Source organism: Athene cunicularia (genome assembly GCF_003259725.1).
Source record: "Athene cunicularia isolate RWA chromosome 4 unlocalized genomic scaffold, athCun1 chr4_part3, whole genome shotgun sequence".
Lineage (NCBI taxonomy): Eukaryota > Metazoa > Chordata > Aves > Strigiformes > Strigidae > Athene > Athene cunicularia.
The window spans coordinates 16,771,274-16,789,593 of record NW_020799100.1 but is presented as its reverse complement, the minus strand read 5'-3'; the positions used below and the strand labels follow the sequence as shown (position 1 = coordinate 16,789,593).

General features: G+C 41.8%; 1 long non-coding RNA gene across 1 annotated transcript; it reads left to right on the top strand.

Annotated features, from left to right (window-relative positions):
• The first annotated feature begins 1,174 nt into the window (after positions 1-1,174).
• Positions 1,175-15,642, top strand: LOC113480112. The gene is made up of 3 exons (XR_003398431.1): positions 1,175-1,312; positions 5,172-5,298; positions 15,420-15,642. It is a non-coding gene; the product is annotated as an uncharacterized LOC113480112 (long non-coding RNA).
• Positions 15,643-18,320: the final 2,678 nt, after the last annotated feature.

Genomic DNA, 18,320 nt, shown 5'->3' with positions numbered 1-18,320 from the left:
CTCCGGAGGATGAGAGGGACCTTTTACAGTCCTGCAATATGTGGCACTCTGCCCGTGGGAAGGCAAGAGGGTATTTTGTCTGGAGTGGGTAAGTCTTGGAAATGGCATTTGAAGATATGAAATGGGGATTGGAAGGAACTAGAGAGCCTGGGAGAAGATATGGCGAGGTGGAATATAAAACCCATTAGTGTCTTAATGCATAAATTGGCACAACTGTACACTGACAATGAAAAGCAAGATACTAGGAACCCAAACTGTTATTAGGTTCTGGTGCCTCAGTGACTATTGAAATTACTATTTTGCAAGAGTGTGGGTGCCTACAAGGTACACCATACGGACAGGAGTGCACAGAGGTCTCCTGTGGTGCATGGAGCATATCAGCTCTGCTGCTACACCCACCGTCAGTGCAAGCTGCTTACTGGAGGGTGTGGTTGAGTTTTCTTGTATTCAGCATCATATTCAGAATAAAAACCAGTCTTTTCAGCAGCCTGTTCCTTAAACAAAATAGGTTACTTTAGATCTGACTAACTGTGGAAGGATAACAGAGAAATAGAAAGACTCATAATTATCTTACCTACAAAATGATATACTCCTATAAAGGCTCCTGAAATAGTCAGAACACCTCAGGATGAGGGTGAGTTACTTTCTGCAAGTATAAGCTTGAGATAAGTTGGAGTATGGAAAGATTAATGCCTTTGCTTTAATAACAGGGCTTGATCCAAGACTGCAGAAACGATGTAAGTAGCCAAGCGAAGCCCAGAAAGGATTGTTGTCCACTATTAATAGTCTGATGGATCAAAGAGTGCCAGTGCAATGACCCAGTGTGTGTAATTCCCCTGTGTGGCTGGTATTAAAGGGAGATAGAAAGATGCATCTGACTGTGGATTTCAGAGCATTAAATGCTGTAACTTCACAAACATCACCTCTTGTTAAAATGCCAGAAATTACGGCTGCAATACTACAAGGAGCTAAGTGGTTTTCAGTCGTAGATCTAGCAAATGCATTTTTCTTTCGCCCTTTAGCAGAGAAATGTTGGTAAAAGTTTGGTTTTACATTGCAGGAGAAACAAAATTGTTTCACATGAGTTCCTCAAGGATTTCACAGGCTCCTGTGATATGTCACATACACATATCACCCAAATGTGATAGAAATTAGCCTGCAGGTCCAGGAAGCATGTAACATCATATGAGGATTGCACCTGAATTGGGGAATTCTGAAGAACAAGCATGTCTGCAGACAGGAAGTTTTGGCTGCAGTCCAGGAGGAAGGATTGAAAGTCAACAGACAAAAGGTTCAATTAGTGCAACAAGAGGTAAAATATTTAGGAGCAATACTAGGTATTGAAGGCCAGACTCCTGATAAACAGAGTGTGGAATTAATTCAAAAGCTACCCAGCCCCACTGCTCTGCCTAGCTAACAGCCCTGTAAGGCACATCTAATTGTATGCAGGATTTTATTCTGATGTTCACTGAAGTGAGTCGTCCTCCAGCTAAGCTTTTAGAGAAAACTAGGCAGTGGGAGCAGGGTACAGAAAAGCAGGCAGCGTGGTCGAGCTGAAGCCAGCCCTAGCCCAAGCTGTGGTGGTGGGTTTTCTGGACCCAGGAAACCTCTTCATGTGTGGTTTGCCTCTGCTAGCCAGGAAGGAGGTGCCAGTTTGGCACAAAAGAAAGATACCATGTTACAGGCTATTGCCTGTGCTTTTCTAAATCTTATTGACACCACAACTCCTTGTCAAAAGGAATGAGTATCTTTAGTCTGGAAATCGGAAAAATTGGATTATATCGTTGGAGGAAGGCCAGTGGCACAACACACCAGTCATGCTTCCTTGAAATACATTGCGTTCAGTTAAGCACAAGATGGTACATATCTAGCTCTAGGTTGGCAAAACGGACCCTCATGTTAATGGCTCGGGGAGTCAGACCTGGAAAAGGACACGGGACATGCCTTAATGGTGGAGGGTGCTGAGCATGGGTGTCAGATATTGCAACCTCCTGATGTGCAGTGGCCTGGGCAGGTTTAATTTCCTTTGTCAAAATACATCCACATAAACCAGAAATCTGCTTTACAGGTCATTCAAGTTCCCATAGGATAAGCCTTGCACAAGATTTGCTCCAGTCCGTGTAAAGAAGAGCGGGAGGTAGTGGGGCAGGTCTCACCTCACTCAGTACAACTGGCAGAAATCCCAGGTGCATTGTCAGGTGTGCTTCCCAGTGGCATGAGCAAACAAGGGTGAAGGATTTCATTTTACTGAACAAGTTTTTTGCTCAGCTAGGTATAAAGCAGCAACTACACATAACAGAATACCCACAAACCTCAGGATATGAAGAATTTGGCTACTAAAGGAAGCTTTAAGGAAGTTAGTAAAGAACGGGAAAAATTAGGATGTGGTGTTCTCATCTAAATGGCTCCACAAATTACTACAGCCAGCCATTATTATATTCCTTTTAAGGCCATGATATGAAAGGAGATGTGACTGACAGTATCGGTGGTTAAAAACTTCCATATCAGATGAATAGCAACTGAAAGGTCTCACAGATTAATGGATAAATGGATCTGACAAACTGCGCCAGGATAATCAACAAATAGCTGAGCAATTAGGGAAAAATGTTCACAGAATAGATAAAAAATATTAAATGGTAAATAACCAGCGTGAAGAATGACAAGTAGGGGGTCAGGTAGTTTATCATGGGTTTCCTGGAACGAAGCACAACTTTTGCTGTAAGTGGGATGGATCTGGCACTAGCACAGATAAAGGCATTTCCATTGTTTATTAGTTCAACTAAGTTCTGACAGTGTGAGGCAGTTTCATCAATCACAGCCAAAGCTCTGGAGAGGAGAAAAAAACCTAAGCTTTATGAAAAGTTGTCTTTATTTTTCAGGGTCATATAAAGGGATTGAGTGTTAACCAGTCACCAGACCTGGATCAGCACAGAAACATGGATTTGCCGTGGTGTGTGAGAATAGCAATTCCAGCTGTTGTTCTGGGCAGCAATGTTACCGAATTATGAACAGGATTGAACAGTGTCGGGTTCTTTCTGTTGTGCCTACTCTATCAGGACAAGGTCTGCATGCAGCCTGGTGTTGCCTGTGTTTTGCAGTAGGGTGAACAGGAGTGGAAGGAGCAGAGCTGTCAGGGATGCTGCCTGAGGTAGCTGCATCCATCTCCTTGCTGGTTTGCACCCTCTCTGTCTGAGCAGAACACTTTCTGCAGTCAGCATGGGTGGTCAGTGTGATAAAACCATTGTACAGGCCTTGATACACTAGATGCTAGACAGCAGCATGGCCTGCAGACAGAGCTCTCTAGCCTGTATCTCTGAGATGCCCAAGTTGCCTGATCATCCAGAACTGGATGCGTGCAGGGATGCCTTAAAGCTGCATTAGTCCCATTTTTCCAGAGCTAGTCATGCTTTGGTGTGGCTGTTAGAAGAACACAGTCTCACCTGACAGTGTGAAAGTACTCACATTTTGTTTCCTTCACTCTTCTCTCTATTTTACAGAGTCCCATCCACTTTATTTTAAGAGTATTGTATTTAACAGGAGACATCCCTCTTTCCTGAGAGGCCAGCATGCTGCTAACAAGTAATGTAGTCATAGCCATGCACTATTGTTCCTGTCACCTCTAATCACTCAGTGATCACCATCACACTAAATCCCTTCTCGCATCTGCATCCCCCTGAATTATGTGAAATACTCCCTCACCCCTCAGTGCAGCCTCTTTGCTTTCTCCATCTTTGGCTCTCCCCAACCTGTGCAAGCAATCCAGTGGCTCCAAACAGGAAAACTGTCTCATTATGGTGAAGGGTCTCTAACTCACTACATTTTCCTGTCAGAGAGAGTAGTTTCTTCTGCCGTGAACTAGAATCCCTTGAGAGAAAACAAGTTTAAAAAGTCTTTCAGCAGCCTTTTCTGTTCTGTCCTCCCGGTACAGGTTGAAAATGAGAAGAAAAGAAAAAAAAAAAAAAAAAAAAAAAAAGAAAGAAAGCAAGCAAAAATCTTCAAAAAGGAAGACTTTCCCAGAGCCCAAACAATCAATCGGACAATAGGAGATAATGATTCCACCTCTGCGCCCTCCTCCTGCTGGACAGGAATTTTAAACCCTGCGTCTGCCAGAGGTGGTAAAAGACCTAAGTGATCTGCCTTGGCTCTGAACGTGGCACCTTGGTGATGAGCTGAAAAGCTTGTTGCTCACTTTGCAAGCAGACTTAGCAGAGGGCAGAGGTAAAACCAACTGGGACTTGGCCTTCTAATCAGTCCCATGCTGTGAGCTCATGGTATTAATCCGACAGCCAGTGACATCAAGGCAGGAGGCCTGCATGACCCCGAGCCTGTCCAACGGTGGCTTACACTACCCAGTACTGCATGTTCCATTTAATAAACTCCATTGATATATTTAATAAAGGCACTTCACACTTCCACAGTTTCATGTGTGACCTCTCTGTGGTTGCTACCAAAAACACAAAGAGAGTCAAGGATCATTAGCTGACGAGGCAAAACTGCCCCTTCCCTTGCTCTTCTATTTTTCTTGTGAATATCAACTGCTTGAGAGGCAGCGATAGCTTGTAATCCTTCCTGTCTCCATTATAGAAGGGACAGGTTTCTGTGGGAGCTTGGAAAAAAATTACAACATAATTATCTGCGGTTTGGGCAGCTCGCAGTCCCGCTCACTGCCCTCAGGCTCCTCATGCCAGCAATCTATCTTCTGCCCAGAGGCTGCGTTGATGGGCTCCTGAGAGCCCACAGAGGTTGGGTGCTACTGTCACCCCATCTCCTCCCCATTTTGTGGCGACAGAGGAGCATGTGCAGGCACCAGGGGCCAGAGGAAATCCATTAGTAACCCCCAAGCACCTCTCTGAGGGTCCCTGGCTGCGCTGCACAAGCCAGGGACTTTGGCTTCTGGTAAAGGTCATCTTCCTCAGCAGGGGAAGATGGATATGTACCTCTGCAAAGTTTTCTAGGCAGACTGATGAAAACCTTATAGGAAAAATGTCTGGTTTAATACCTAAAGAGAAAAGTGTTTGTTTGGTAGATTTTCTGCTCAGTTTTGGGCTTACTGGTTTTGGGGGGTTTGGTTTCTTTTTTTTAATTACTGCATTTGGTAGTTGGTTTTTTGCATTAGAAATAGTGTCAGTTGTCAAACAAGCCTCCTGATTGATTTGGGTTTTTATGTCTAGCTTTCAACATCCTCAAAGGCATCTGATTGTTCAGGACATACTGAGTATCTGCACTTACAGAAATCAAGCCTCAAGTGGAACTCCCCTGAAAGCAAGGCACCGGGAAGCCAAGATTAGTTTTCAGAAAGTAAGTGGTTTTCATTTTTCGGTTTCTCAAGGACTCTCTCAAGGGCCAAGCAGATGTCTGGGAGATCCACAGAATGGAAACCTGCAGTTCTAATGGGGACAGAAAAGTGTGTGTGGAGGGGGTTGTTTGTTTAGGGTTTCTTTTAGCTAAAATCGTCTTTTTGTTTGACAGCAATTTATGCTATTTATGCAGCTGAAATGCCAGTGCATTTTTTGTGTGGACTCTTCCTTTTCAACAAAGCACTGAGGAAATTGCCACACTAATTCTCTGAGCTTCCTAGCAGCTCTCAAGCATAACGAGAAGAGCAATTTCCAACTTAAAAATACAAAGGCAAACAAAAGAATAAAAGCACGCACAGACCGGTTCAGTTCAGAAGCCTCTTGAAAAGTTTAGGCAGCTATGGCTACATTCTCATTGCATTTTGAGTGGAGACTTGGGCCTGTGCTGAAGACCAAGCCTTAGCTGCCCTGTGGGTTTCTCAGGAACACTTAGGGTTGTGTTAGTCTTTTGGCCAGCCCGGAGTAACCGTCAGCCTGCTGTGCTGCTGGACGGGCTGCCTCCATGCCCTGGCAAGCAGCGACATGCTTTGGGGAGGCTCTAAACCCTTGCCACTGCAAGGCATGATGGCTGCAGGCAGGCAGAGCTTCGGAGAGGCTCTGAACGCTCGCCACTACAAGGTGTGATGGCTGCAGAGCGTGTGGGATGGGCAGCACGAGCCGCAAGCATCGCCACAGGCATCCCCATGGCACCCAGCCCTGAGCCTGGCCAGCCCAGATATGGCGCCGCTGCACCCCCAGGTCCCAGCAAAGCTCTGTACCCGGGTAAGTGGGAACAGAACTAAAAGCTGGCACGTTAACTCTTATCTAGTGCACGCCATCTGGACCTACCAAAATGCCTTGTTACATTAGAAAAATAATGCAGATCTTGCATCTGCGAGTGGGAAAACTGAGTCTTAGGATAGGGGTGGTCCCTCTCCATGGGGAGCCCCATGCATTCTTGGGGATCCTGCGCCCATCAAGCATGGGCTTCTCTGGAAAAGTGCACACACACACCCCCTCTCTGTGTCTATGTTTGCATGTATTTGCTATATAGCTGTCCCACACGTTTTCCTTGCTAGCCTGTCATAACCATTACTAAAATATGCTTATCTCATATATGCAAATAGCAGGATATTTATAAGGTTCTTTGAAATTTCCATAATTGTGTAAAAAAAAAATCTCTTTGCTTATCTTACAAAGTGTTGTAACCATAGTGTTACTTTTATTGAAATCCAAAAATCACTCAGCAAAATAAGAATAGTTAAAAAAACGACAGGTTTTTTTATATTTTTGAAATAGAAGGGAAAGAAAGTAAGCAAACCAGGCTTTATTATTTTAAATTAGAAAGTTTAATGCTCACCAAAAAGGATATAAACTGTAAATGTATTTTAGCAGTTCCTAGAGAAAAAGGGAGAGGTTTTAATAATAACACTGTGTGCTCCTATATCATTTTCATTAGAAAAATCTCAGAGCACTTTCTGCTTATTAAAGAATGGAATGCCTCAGAAGACTCTTGGGAGGTACTATAGAAAAGTAAGGTAACAAATATAAATCCGCATTATGCTCCGTACTGTGATTACCTGGAACTTCCTAACCATCTTGGGAATACACATGTCCCTGCTATGGCTCAGGATCATAAATCTGCCCTCCGCGGCACAGCCTCACCCAGCTGTGGCAGTAGCTGGCTGTGGCATCACAAGGGGCTTCGCTGCACGTATCTGCTCGTTTCCTGGGTGAGCAAACCAAGGCCTGGAAGGTTTTTCCCAAGCTCAAAGGTGAGGAATGGAAATGAGCAACAGGGCTAGGCCAAGCACCTCACTGTGCTCGTCGTGGGCTCCTGTCACCTCGTGTCCTGCCCTGTGGGGACATGCAAGGAGCTCTGCAGGGATCCCTCTGCCTCCTTCGGGGAATCCTGGCTGGTCTCTGGCCTCACTCGAGTAGGTTCCCTCACTGTGTACAGGAACATTCCCAGGCAGGCTCTGACCGTTCACCTTGGGAATGATCTGAAGAGGACAGAAAAATAAGATATTAGCCTAAAATTAGCAAGAGTCACAAAATGTTTACTGGAAGAACAAAAGGAGGAAGAAAGGCTGTAAAGGTAGAGGATATTCCCTGGGCTGATGAAGAAAATAATATTTAAAAAATCCCTGGTGTTTAATTTCAGAAAATGCAATAGACTGAGTGCCCAGAAGAGGAACAGCATGTTAACATATCTTAGATAAACAGGAGCCAAACTGTTAGCCTGACAGAAAAACGAGAAAGCCCATCAATGCAATGGGGGAAAATAATAAATTAAAAAACAGATGGTTCAAAGATGTGATTGCATCTTCAGCTTCAGTGAAAGGAAAGAAGGGGAATACATATGTATTACAGGCAGGCCAGGAACACAATAGCTGGAAAAACATACACGAATAGAAGAGGCAAACTCGTCATAATGAAGTTAATTAAAATAGCAGGACCTCAAGTTATTTTAGGTCCCGGTGGTAGAAATCCCAGAATTCCAAGCCTCATTCTTCATTAATACAAAAAGTTTCCTATTTCGTCCATGCTCAGAAAAAGGACCTCTTCCTTTCTGTGCTAGATAGTGAGTCAAGGCAGATGGGAATTATTCTGAGCTTGGAGAAAACAAAGAAGCACAAATTAATGGCTTACTGGCAGAAAGGCAGTTTAAAACACTTTGCCAAGGCACATTTTATTCCTACAGTTACATACATATTTTTTTTCTTTAATTCTGTTTAGATCAGAAGTGCATGACCAAGCAGAGATACATATCTATGTTGTGTGTATAGGCTGGAGTGGGCATTAAAACAAACAATCAAACAAATAAAAAGCTGACAAAAGAAAGGGAAAAAAAAATCTATAATGGCTGGTGCAACAACTTAACAACTTGCTTCATGTCACTCAGAACACAGAAAATAGAACAGCCCCATCTTGCCAGCTTGAACTCACAATTTCTGTGTGGGTTTATGTGCATCTGTACTTCTGTCACACATATATACAAATATGTATATGCACACCCATGTATTGCTGTTTCATATGAAGAAGCACTGATTGTTTGCAGGGGGTCCTCGTGGCCATAGAGACCCTGGTCAGGGTCCTTGTTCTACCGGAATGAGAAGTTTTGCCTTTGGCTTCCGAAGCGGCAGGGTTTCGCTCCGGCTTCCTTTGGAGCAGTAAAACTTTAAATCTGTAGCTAAACTTTCTCTGCCCGGGTCTGTACTTCAACCACTCTGTGAGAAATCTGGAAATGGTTTAACTATACAAATTAATCATGCAGAAACAATTTAAGATATGATACCAATATTATTTCAGTCATAATTTGGCAAGATGATGGAGGCAGAAACTCAAACTGTACTTGTGTTTGAATAGTGTTGATTCTTTCATAACTATTAACTCTCAAGACTTCCATTTTATATCCCTTGGGAACAGATTCTGTCTGTGTTTAGGGGCTTAGAAACAGGAGATCAGGAGATGTAGGTTCAGTTCTTGTTACATGACTGCTTTCTTAACTTCCTGACACCTTTTTTTTCCCTTGTGTAAAATTAAAATAATGACATTTCTTCATATGACAGCAGCTTAATGCATTTATGTCTAAAATGCTCAGGTGAAAGTTGCTATACATTTCAGAGATTATTGTTTATTACCGCAATTGTTATTACTGATACTTCCGAGAGTTTCGCTCTCACATATATAATAAGGGCAAAATATTATGAACATTTTGCCTTATTTTGAACTTAACACCAGTTTTGTTCTGAATTAATTCCTTTGAATAGAATTATTCCTGAGCTACATCAACTGGGGACCAGCTGCTGACCCCAAGTGTTTAAGAACTACAGATAATCATGGATGAAAAGAGACAAAAATACATTTTATCTAAGAAGTGACTACTGTTGTGATAGAGGCTGAAATTAAAGTATAATCCAGAGAGAGGAGGGAGAGAGAGTATTCTTTAATTAAAATCAGCTACCTCAAAAGATGGATATTCTCAGGAGTGAAATTTGCACTGTGCTGAAGGCTTTCCACTTAAACCCTTGATGATGCAAGGAATAAGAATTCTCAAGGAGTAATATTGGCATTAGCAGATAGCCACTTGCCACTGCACAATAAGGCAAAATTTGCAGCAAAAAAAAAAAATATGTGGACAATAGAATGGAAAGATGGATGAAATAGGAAGCTATCTGAAACACAAACCCTTGATTATCCAGCAACAAATGAATACTTTGGCAAAGAAAGAGACTGAAGATAGAGACTTGGAGATAGAGAAAGAAAAATTAAACCAGAAGCAGCAGAGATCAATGAAAACAATCAGCACTTTCTGCCAGGAGATATGTTAAAAAGTCTGAAACGGAGGCTTTAGAGAACATGTTCAGAATGATCCATTGTCCCCCACACCATCTCCATAGCAATTAATGGTCCCAGCCAAGGAAAAATTATGGTACAAGCCATGAAGATTGTATGGATCCCCCCTGAAAGGCAGCAGGTGAAAGGCCAGAACATCCATTTGGGGTAGTTCTGGGGCTTGCGGCGATAATGCCTTCCTCACCTTCGGAGAGATGCTGCTTCTGGCAACGTGGGATCCACAGAGCATGCGCTTGAGGGGAGTACTTGTGACGAGCATTTCATAGTGAATCCTGTTCTGTTCTCATTTTAGTTACCATCACAGATGGCTTCCTGCAATACAGAGAAGGCTCCTGGCAAGGCAGTTTGCTGGATAACATTAGAATTGGATGTGATGGAAGTATTACCTCACAGAAACACCCATTCACCAGCATTTATTTCATTGTGTTCAGCACAGTAGTTTTGAGCAGCTACTTCGCTCTGGCACTGGCTCCCTCACACTGCGCTCACATACAAATCTCTCTTGCATGAATCTTGCCTAGCAGTAATCTGTAACCAGGTGGTCTCTGTGAGAAGTGGCTATGCTGCAGTGAGGAAAAATGTATCCTTTCCTTTTTTTTTTTTTTTTTTTCTTCCTTTTTTCCTTCCTGTTAAAAAAAAATATTTCAGCAGTAAATTGGAGCTGCTGCAGTGGTATCAGAGGCTCTCTGGCTATGTCTCTGGGGACTGTGGGCAGCAGCAGAACACCCTCCCTGTGCTCTGGGCACCTTATTGCCAGGGAGAGGATGCATGTAGCTTCAGTGTCTATAAATACCTTGTAGCTTTGCTGTATGTGATGCAAATGTCTTTCTAGAAAGAGCCCCAAACCAAATTGTTAGTCTGATATTGGCCACACGATACTGCAGTCAGGAAGGATGGGATGTGTAGTTGGTGACTTTTTTAATGCATCAGATTTAAAAAAACTTGTGCAAATCTTGGCTGAGTCCAGGTTCCCAAAGAGTCACTGTGGATTCAGGACAAATTTCAATTCAAGCAAAAGGGTTGGTTAATCTTTTACATACATCACACAGATAATCTGGCTCTTAGTCCCAGACCTTTAAAGGTATTTTAATACCCATAGTATTTTAAATTCTAAAATGGCTTGACCAAACTTGACATTAGTTACCAGCATCTCTTGAAAGGAAGAAAGAATTCATGGCAGTAAAAGAATGAGGCCTTCTTGGTGATGTTGCTTATGCTGGAAATTGGTGGACCACGCTTGAGCTGAGTTACAAGTTCTCAAAGTCAGGGCATCTCTTAGTAACTCTCCTCACTCCTCATTTGCCAGTTTTACCAGTCTTGCTCACACAGATGCCACAGTCCTGTAGAGCCCCTCTGAGCACACAGGGCTGGGTGTTTCATGGGAGAAAAGTACTGAAAGTCCAGCGATGGTAGTACATGCCGGCGTAGTATTCACATATTAACAGATTTCCACTCAAACTGGCAAATAGGAATGTCTATGTTAGAAATGCTGTGTGAAAGCCAAGGCAACAAAAGTCAAAATGTGCATATGAGAATATGTGGTACACACAGTATATGTCACAATGTTTACCATCACTTCAAAACATGCACCCGCCCACAGTTCTTCACTAGCAGCATCCTGGAACTTCTCCAATTGGGATTTGCTATATGAAGCAAAAGTCAATTAAAATCAGCCATTATTGTACAGATCATGAGATCCATAGTACAAGATACCATACTCATCCCAGATGCTCATTAATAGCAGTGTGTTGCAAACAAGTCCAGGACAATTGTATGGGTTTGTATACTTTTCTGATTGCTGTGTTTGCTCAGTTAGCACATAACACTTTCAAATGAGTTGGCTTAAAAATTTTAGCAAATAGCAAATTCCCCAGAAATGCAGTTCTGTTGCATTCTGGAACTATTGCAAATGTAGGTCAGAGTCAGTAAGCAGATTTAGCTAATGAAAACAGAGGGGAGGAGAAAGATCTTGAGAAAAGGAAATTATGTCCATTCAGCTTGATGAGGAAGACCTGTTAGCACCAGCTCACCCACCTTCTTTTACCAAAGAGCCTGCTGCTGTATGAGGTGTGGTGACTCATCTTTGCATCACACTAATCCTACATTTTTAGCCTGGAAAGTAACCACCTGCTAAAAGAGTGGTATGCTTTGTTGGGTTCCCTCAGTCTCTTGTGGAGCTTTTCCATGTAGTTAAGAAAATGTGATTTTTCAGGGAGGTAAACTGTGTGGTGTCGTGTTCAGGAGCTCACATAATCGTACAACTCCAAAAGCTCAGTTCATGCCACACTTTTATTTGTAAGGAAACACCATTTAGTGGCCCAATTCTGAGAAACGCCCACAAAAATACCCTTGAGTTGAGATGTGGTTGGAGGCTTCCAGTCCTTCAGGCAGAGCTGAGCACTAACATACAGCTCCCAGCTCCCAGGTTAGGCCTCACCAGAATTACAGACCAGCAGTGAATCTGGCCCTTCATTTCCTGCTTGGAAGCAAAACACTGACAGTTTTTTTAATTGAATAAAACATTCACTCAATATGAAACAAACATCTTTGTTTTGGAAAAAGATTCCCCCACCCCTGCACAAACACAAACGCACATGCTAAATTTTAGGGCTGATTTATAAACCAAAAAATCTGTAATTAGCACAATTTTATTTGTAATTAGCAGGGATAAGTTGTTTGCTTTAGTGCCAATGTTAGTAGCAATGGAAGTGCAGTCACTGTTTTGTTTTTAATTCTTTCACTGCCTCTTTACATTTAGTTTCAAGGTGGGATCAGTATGTGGAAACATGATGTAATTTATGCTGTAACCATCTCATGAACTTCAGCAAATCTACTCCCAATAATGTATTATAATTATACAGATGATCAGAATTGGATTTGAAAATGCACGAAGGCTGGCGTCAACTGCTGCTGTGTGTCTGACCAGACCAGAAAATGAAAACAACAGTTACTGGCATTTATTGTCAGAGGAGCTCCTACTCAGATTTGCAGACAGATATGGACTGCAAAAACTAAATGGCTATTCACTTCACATATAGCTAATTTCTGTGGATTTTGAGCCTCACGTCCTAATCTCCGTTATACTTGTTCCCATTTTCTTCTTCCAACAGTACCCCTTTAAGAGAAGCTTCCCTACTTTAAAGCCAAATGCAATGCTCCCTGCTGTGATGGATTCCTTCTTTTTCCTTCCTAATTGGAGCCATTTCATCAGATCGAATTTTGACAAAGATAGTAATTGTCATCCAATTTTAAGGCAATGACAAGATCAATATGAATTCTCAGATGACAAGTATTATTACTGGGTGAGCACAAAGAAACAAAGAAAATGAAAAATCCATGTTCTACGGATCAAAACAGTTAGAGGCACATGCTTGCCTTGATCCACGTGTGTGTGAATCCTGTTGACAACAATAGACACTGTGCATGTGGATGGATGGGGTAGAACAGATGGCCTTTGCCAGTCAAATAGCGAAGGAAAACGAGCACCCAGTGCTTTAGTACATTGCAGTTTCGGTGATATGGGAATCAATTAACTTACCACCAAACAGACTTACAGGGAAAATTACCCGCAGCCCCATCTCAGAGAATTCTGCTTCTCCTTAACGTTTTGTACTCCTTCTGTTTCCTGAATGTCAGGAGTAAGCACCCAAGAAAAATCCTGGTTCTTTAAGGTAGATACATTCAACATATATTCATGTAGGCAGAAGTACTTGATTATTTTTATAACATTGTTTAAATGAGATGATCTGATTAGTTAATGGTCCAAAGAGTTCAGCTAGGGTTCAAATAAGGATTTAAAATGTGTTGCAACATCTTTAGATGTTTTCCCAAAAACAGTGGTTTGGGGACAGATTCTGCCATGTATGTGTAACTGTTGCCAGACGCTGTCATTTTATTTTAGTAGGTTTACCCTGCAACAAGACACTTCTTCTAGGCATTTGACCCTCAGAGCTCAGCTCTTGTTCCACATTTGCTACTCAGTGTGCATTCAAGTTACCTCTGCAGGGCTGCTATGCACACATTCATCTTGCTGTTAAACCAGGCCTCCTGCTTTCCCACCCCCAAAATGTTAAATCCAAGGAAATAGACACTGTTGGGTTTGGTTGTTTTGTTTTTTGTTTGGTTTTTTTTTTTTTTCTTATGCAGTATTTATATTCAGAATACAGTTTAACTGAGGAAAGGGATTTTGGCAAAATAATACATGATTGTCATACTAATTGGCAGCTGCAATGATAACAACCATGACAAGTTTTAGCTCTGTCCACTTCAACCCAGCCAAGTCATTAAAGGTTTCCAAGCAGAGGATTGTGTTATGAAGCCTAATATACACTGGTAGCTACACTGGTATCCCAGGATTGCTGAACACGTTTTCAGCCACCCGAATGCAGGTTCAGTAGGATTCCGATCCATGAAGGAAGGTCTCAGCCAAGCACTGAAAAGATGTTTGTTAGCCTCCAAAATATAAATAAAATATTTACAAAGAGAATAATTGACTTTTGATGTTTACTTCAGGCTATGGTTAAGCAGGCAGTGTCTGTACTAAGCAATGCAGTGACCACCTGCCACAAATGCTGTGATATTTGACAGATCCCTTTCTGCCAAGAACTATAATTCCTATTTAAATCTAAATAGAGGAGCCATGAATGCAGATTTCTCATCACAAAGACGCTGATGTTAATCCCCAGTACAGAAAAATAAGAAAAGCCAGAACGTTTTATTGGATTTTATATGGAAGATAATTAAACAGTATTTCTTCTTTACTTGTTATACAGCATCCCATCAACATTCCTGCTGAAATTTGTTTATAAAGAAAGCCAGAAAGTTTTATTACATTTTTATGTAAAAGAAAATTAGCATTTTGTATATTTGAACTTACATTAGAATAACAAAAAGCAGGTAAACAAAAAATGACCAAAGAATGATGAAAATAAATAGAAAAGAAATGTAAAGAAAGCATAACACTGTTCTCATACACACAATTTTATATTCTAAGCATGCAAAGAAAATAAATGTTTATGTGCATATGTATGTGTTGTATATATTCACGTACCGAGCAGTTCTGAAAAACTAAGCTCCCAAAAGTTAGGAAATGCTAGAATTAGATACGCTTGCACGCCCTTAATTTGGCCTTTTTTTGATTGTATACACACGGACGTATGCTATTTTTTTTCACCAGCACACACCCCCCATACAAAATGGTGCAGTGTAGGCAGAAAATTGGCTGGGAGAATGATATAATCTCTGAGAGAACTGCTTTGCAGAAGCCTGTTTCTTTTCTGCCCACAACCCCGTTTGGTATTTTGGATGTACCCAAGGAAGTTATCTTAGTATGTTTCCCAGCAGGTGGGTGCTGCCAATCTGAGTCTGTAAGAGAATGTGTCTAAGTGTGCATTTAAAGCGTGCTTATTAATAGAGGGGAGGCGGGGGGCAGGGGGAGCTGTATCCAAGGTTGCATCCTCGGCATTTAAAAATGTTTCACTTCAGCCTGGTCTGCCATTTACTGCATTATGTGATGCATGTGGATTTTCCAAACAAAAGATGTTTATGAGGAGAGTATATTTTAAGATCCTTTTCATGACTGTACAGACCCCTCTCCAAGCAGATGGCCTGACAGTTGCAAGAAAACTATTCACAAGCCAAAAGTAGCATTTAAAATGCTTTTAAAAAGACAGTTTGTTCTCCGTATACATGTACATTTTAAGCAGGTACTAATTCTGTTCGCAGCAGCACCTTCCCTGCTTCCCAGCGCGTTCCGGATCTGACAGCGCAAACTGAGGACGCGCGGGCTGCGGGGAGCGCAGCCTCCAGCCGCACCAGCAGCGCGGCACAGGACTGCCAGGTCCCATCAGCGCCTGAGCCGCTGTCTCCGAGGCTACTTTCAGCACTGGTTGATGCTGAGAAGACCGTTAAAATTCAGACTCCACCCACTGCTAACTTGGAGTAATACTGGAGGTACAACAGTTTCTCTTTTAAACTCAAAATAGGCTATACCACAGTGAAAATATTTACTTAATGTTTACAAGTGCATAGAAACAAGCAGCGTTAGCGAAGAACTTTTCAAGGACGTGAATATATTTCATTCCATTTTTGTTCACAGCCTTGACTGTTACCTAGCTGTAGTTGAAGTTCATTGGTGAGAATAACCAGCTGAGAACAAAGTAACTAAACCTGAGCCACTTGACCAGTACTAAGGTTATGTATTCTGGGAAAAATCTGTTGGCAATGACTTCATACAGCTGCATTTACTGACCCTTTTAATTGCCTTCTACAGAGCCTCCTGCTTGAAGGAAACGAGTACTCCCACATCATGCACTTGATAAATAAATAATGCGGTCCCTCTGGAGACAAAAATTCCATCTCTAACCAATCTAAGCACAAGGACAGGGACTAACCGTCCTTACGGATTGGGAGGATTGTTTGGTTTTGCTTTTCCTTCACCTAGGTAACTGAGGATTATTATTATTTGCAGTGTCTAACGCATTTAGAAATATTTCTGAAAAATTTGCCTAATATCCTGCAGCAATGAGTTGCAGGGTTGATTATAGGCTGCAGAAATGTTTTCAGAATTTTTCCTTCACCTTTCCATGCATATTTGTTCTTGAGAGAAAAGAGAATAAATAGCCCCTTCTCCTTGCTTCTGTTATATCATCTTTTACTCTTGTGTTTTGCAAACTAAACAATGCTAGTCTTTTTAATCACCTTTTAGATGGAAGCCTCTTTCCTCATGTGTTTAATCATTTTTGCTGCACTTTTTTTATTGCAGAAGTACATACATGTGAGTATATACACCCCTGGAGCAATCAAAGAGCCTACTAAGAACAGGTTTTAAGGCTTAGCGGAGGTTTGCTCTTTGCTCCCAAAACAATCCCTCTTCATCTCATTCTAAATTCACTTTTAGAAACAGGGTCCCCCGGTGCAGGTGCTGAGATGTGTGTGCTGATGTGCAAGTTTAAAAGTGAGGAACAGGACAGAGAGGGCAGGAAGGCTTCATCTCGCATTCAGCAGTGCGGTCACCAGGCCAGTCCTGACTTGCTGCAGAAATGGAGCCGGAGACTGGTGTGAGGGAAGAAATTGTGTCTTCTGTATGAGGATGAGCTGTATTAAGCCCATACCTTTCAGACATGACAATCTGTAGATGATGCTCTGTTTTGTCTTCCCGAGGCTCACCTTTACTCCAGTCTGCCTCTGTCCTTCACTCGCACTTTGCAGCACTGAATCTCTCTTTGAACAGTGATAGTAAGTTCAGGTCTGGTGTTAGAGCTCCACTCAGTCCAAAAGGGAACATGAAGGAGAAATGAGAAGCTGGTGAAAAGCCTCAGAGAGAAAAGTGCTCTCCAGGTGGGACCAGCATCTTCGTGATGGTGCAGTTAAGGCTGTTGTTACTTCTCTTTTGGCAGCCTTGTGTTCTCTGTTTCTGTCCTACAGATTTTCTCCCATTGCTTTCTGGATCCAGAATGCTGCGTGTCTTATAAAGGGGAAACCAGCATGCATTTCATCAAGAGGAATAGGCTAGGTGTACGTAGATTAGCTGAAGACCAGGCCCCAAAATATTTTGGGTAGGATTACCCTAGTTAAATTTTAGCCTTCTGAAGCTTGATTATCTAGTCCAAGCTTGTTGCTTAATCTTCTCCTGCAGTCAACGGATAGAGGAGTTGATTCATCTCATTACAAAACAGGGGCCTGAGGTAGAGGGGATGGCTTTTTGCCCTGAAAGCACCTCCCCTTCCTTTGGCGCAAAATTGTTAAGGTGGTGAACTAGGTGTTCCCCTTTATAGGCTGTAGAGCTGCAGAACTAAAAACTATCCAAAAGTGCTTGCTCACAGATCCTACTCCTAGGGCCGGTTAAGTTGCTGCTATTGATCTTGTTATGAGCACTGGAGAGCTCTGGGGTACAGGAGGCTCTTACAGACTCAGGCTGTCTTACAGCAGTGGCTGGAAAGAGTGATTATTGATAATGCTGTTACAGACCTATTGCCAATCATGCTACATCAATAAGCAGTTAGATTTATACTTCTGATGGTTATATATGGTTACTAAATAAACTTTGCAATATTCAAATTGGTGTTTGGGGGAGAAGAAGGGAGCATTGTTTTTTTTTTCCCTCATCTCGTTATAACTTCTCTGTCTATCCTCTTTTGGAAAAACAAAAAAGTTAAGGCACTGAACTTTCCTTTCGGTCTTAAAATCAAATCAAATATATCTTGTCCTTGGAAAGTTCTTTGTTAATCCTGTTTGTAATTTTTAAATGCTATGCAAACATTTTCATTGTGGATTAATGTGCTGTTTCAAAGCAGTTGAGATTTTAAGATTGTCATTAATTCAGAGAAAGAGACTTCTGTTACTATTCCAGTTCTTTTGGAAACTAATTTCATTCAACGCCCTTTTTGAGGCTTTGCACTAGAGTGCTAACCAAATACTATCAAAGGCCATATTAAAGAGGATTGTATATAGTTGACCAGGGTTTATACCAGTGACTAGTTTTAGATAGCATCTTCCATTGAAAATATGATTCTTCAATTATACCTTCTATTGCAAAAATGAAATTACCTTGAATGTTTGGTCTAGTAGGCTTATTTCTTAGAATACAATAGTAAATAGTCAAATTCTTCCTCACACTAAAACATA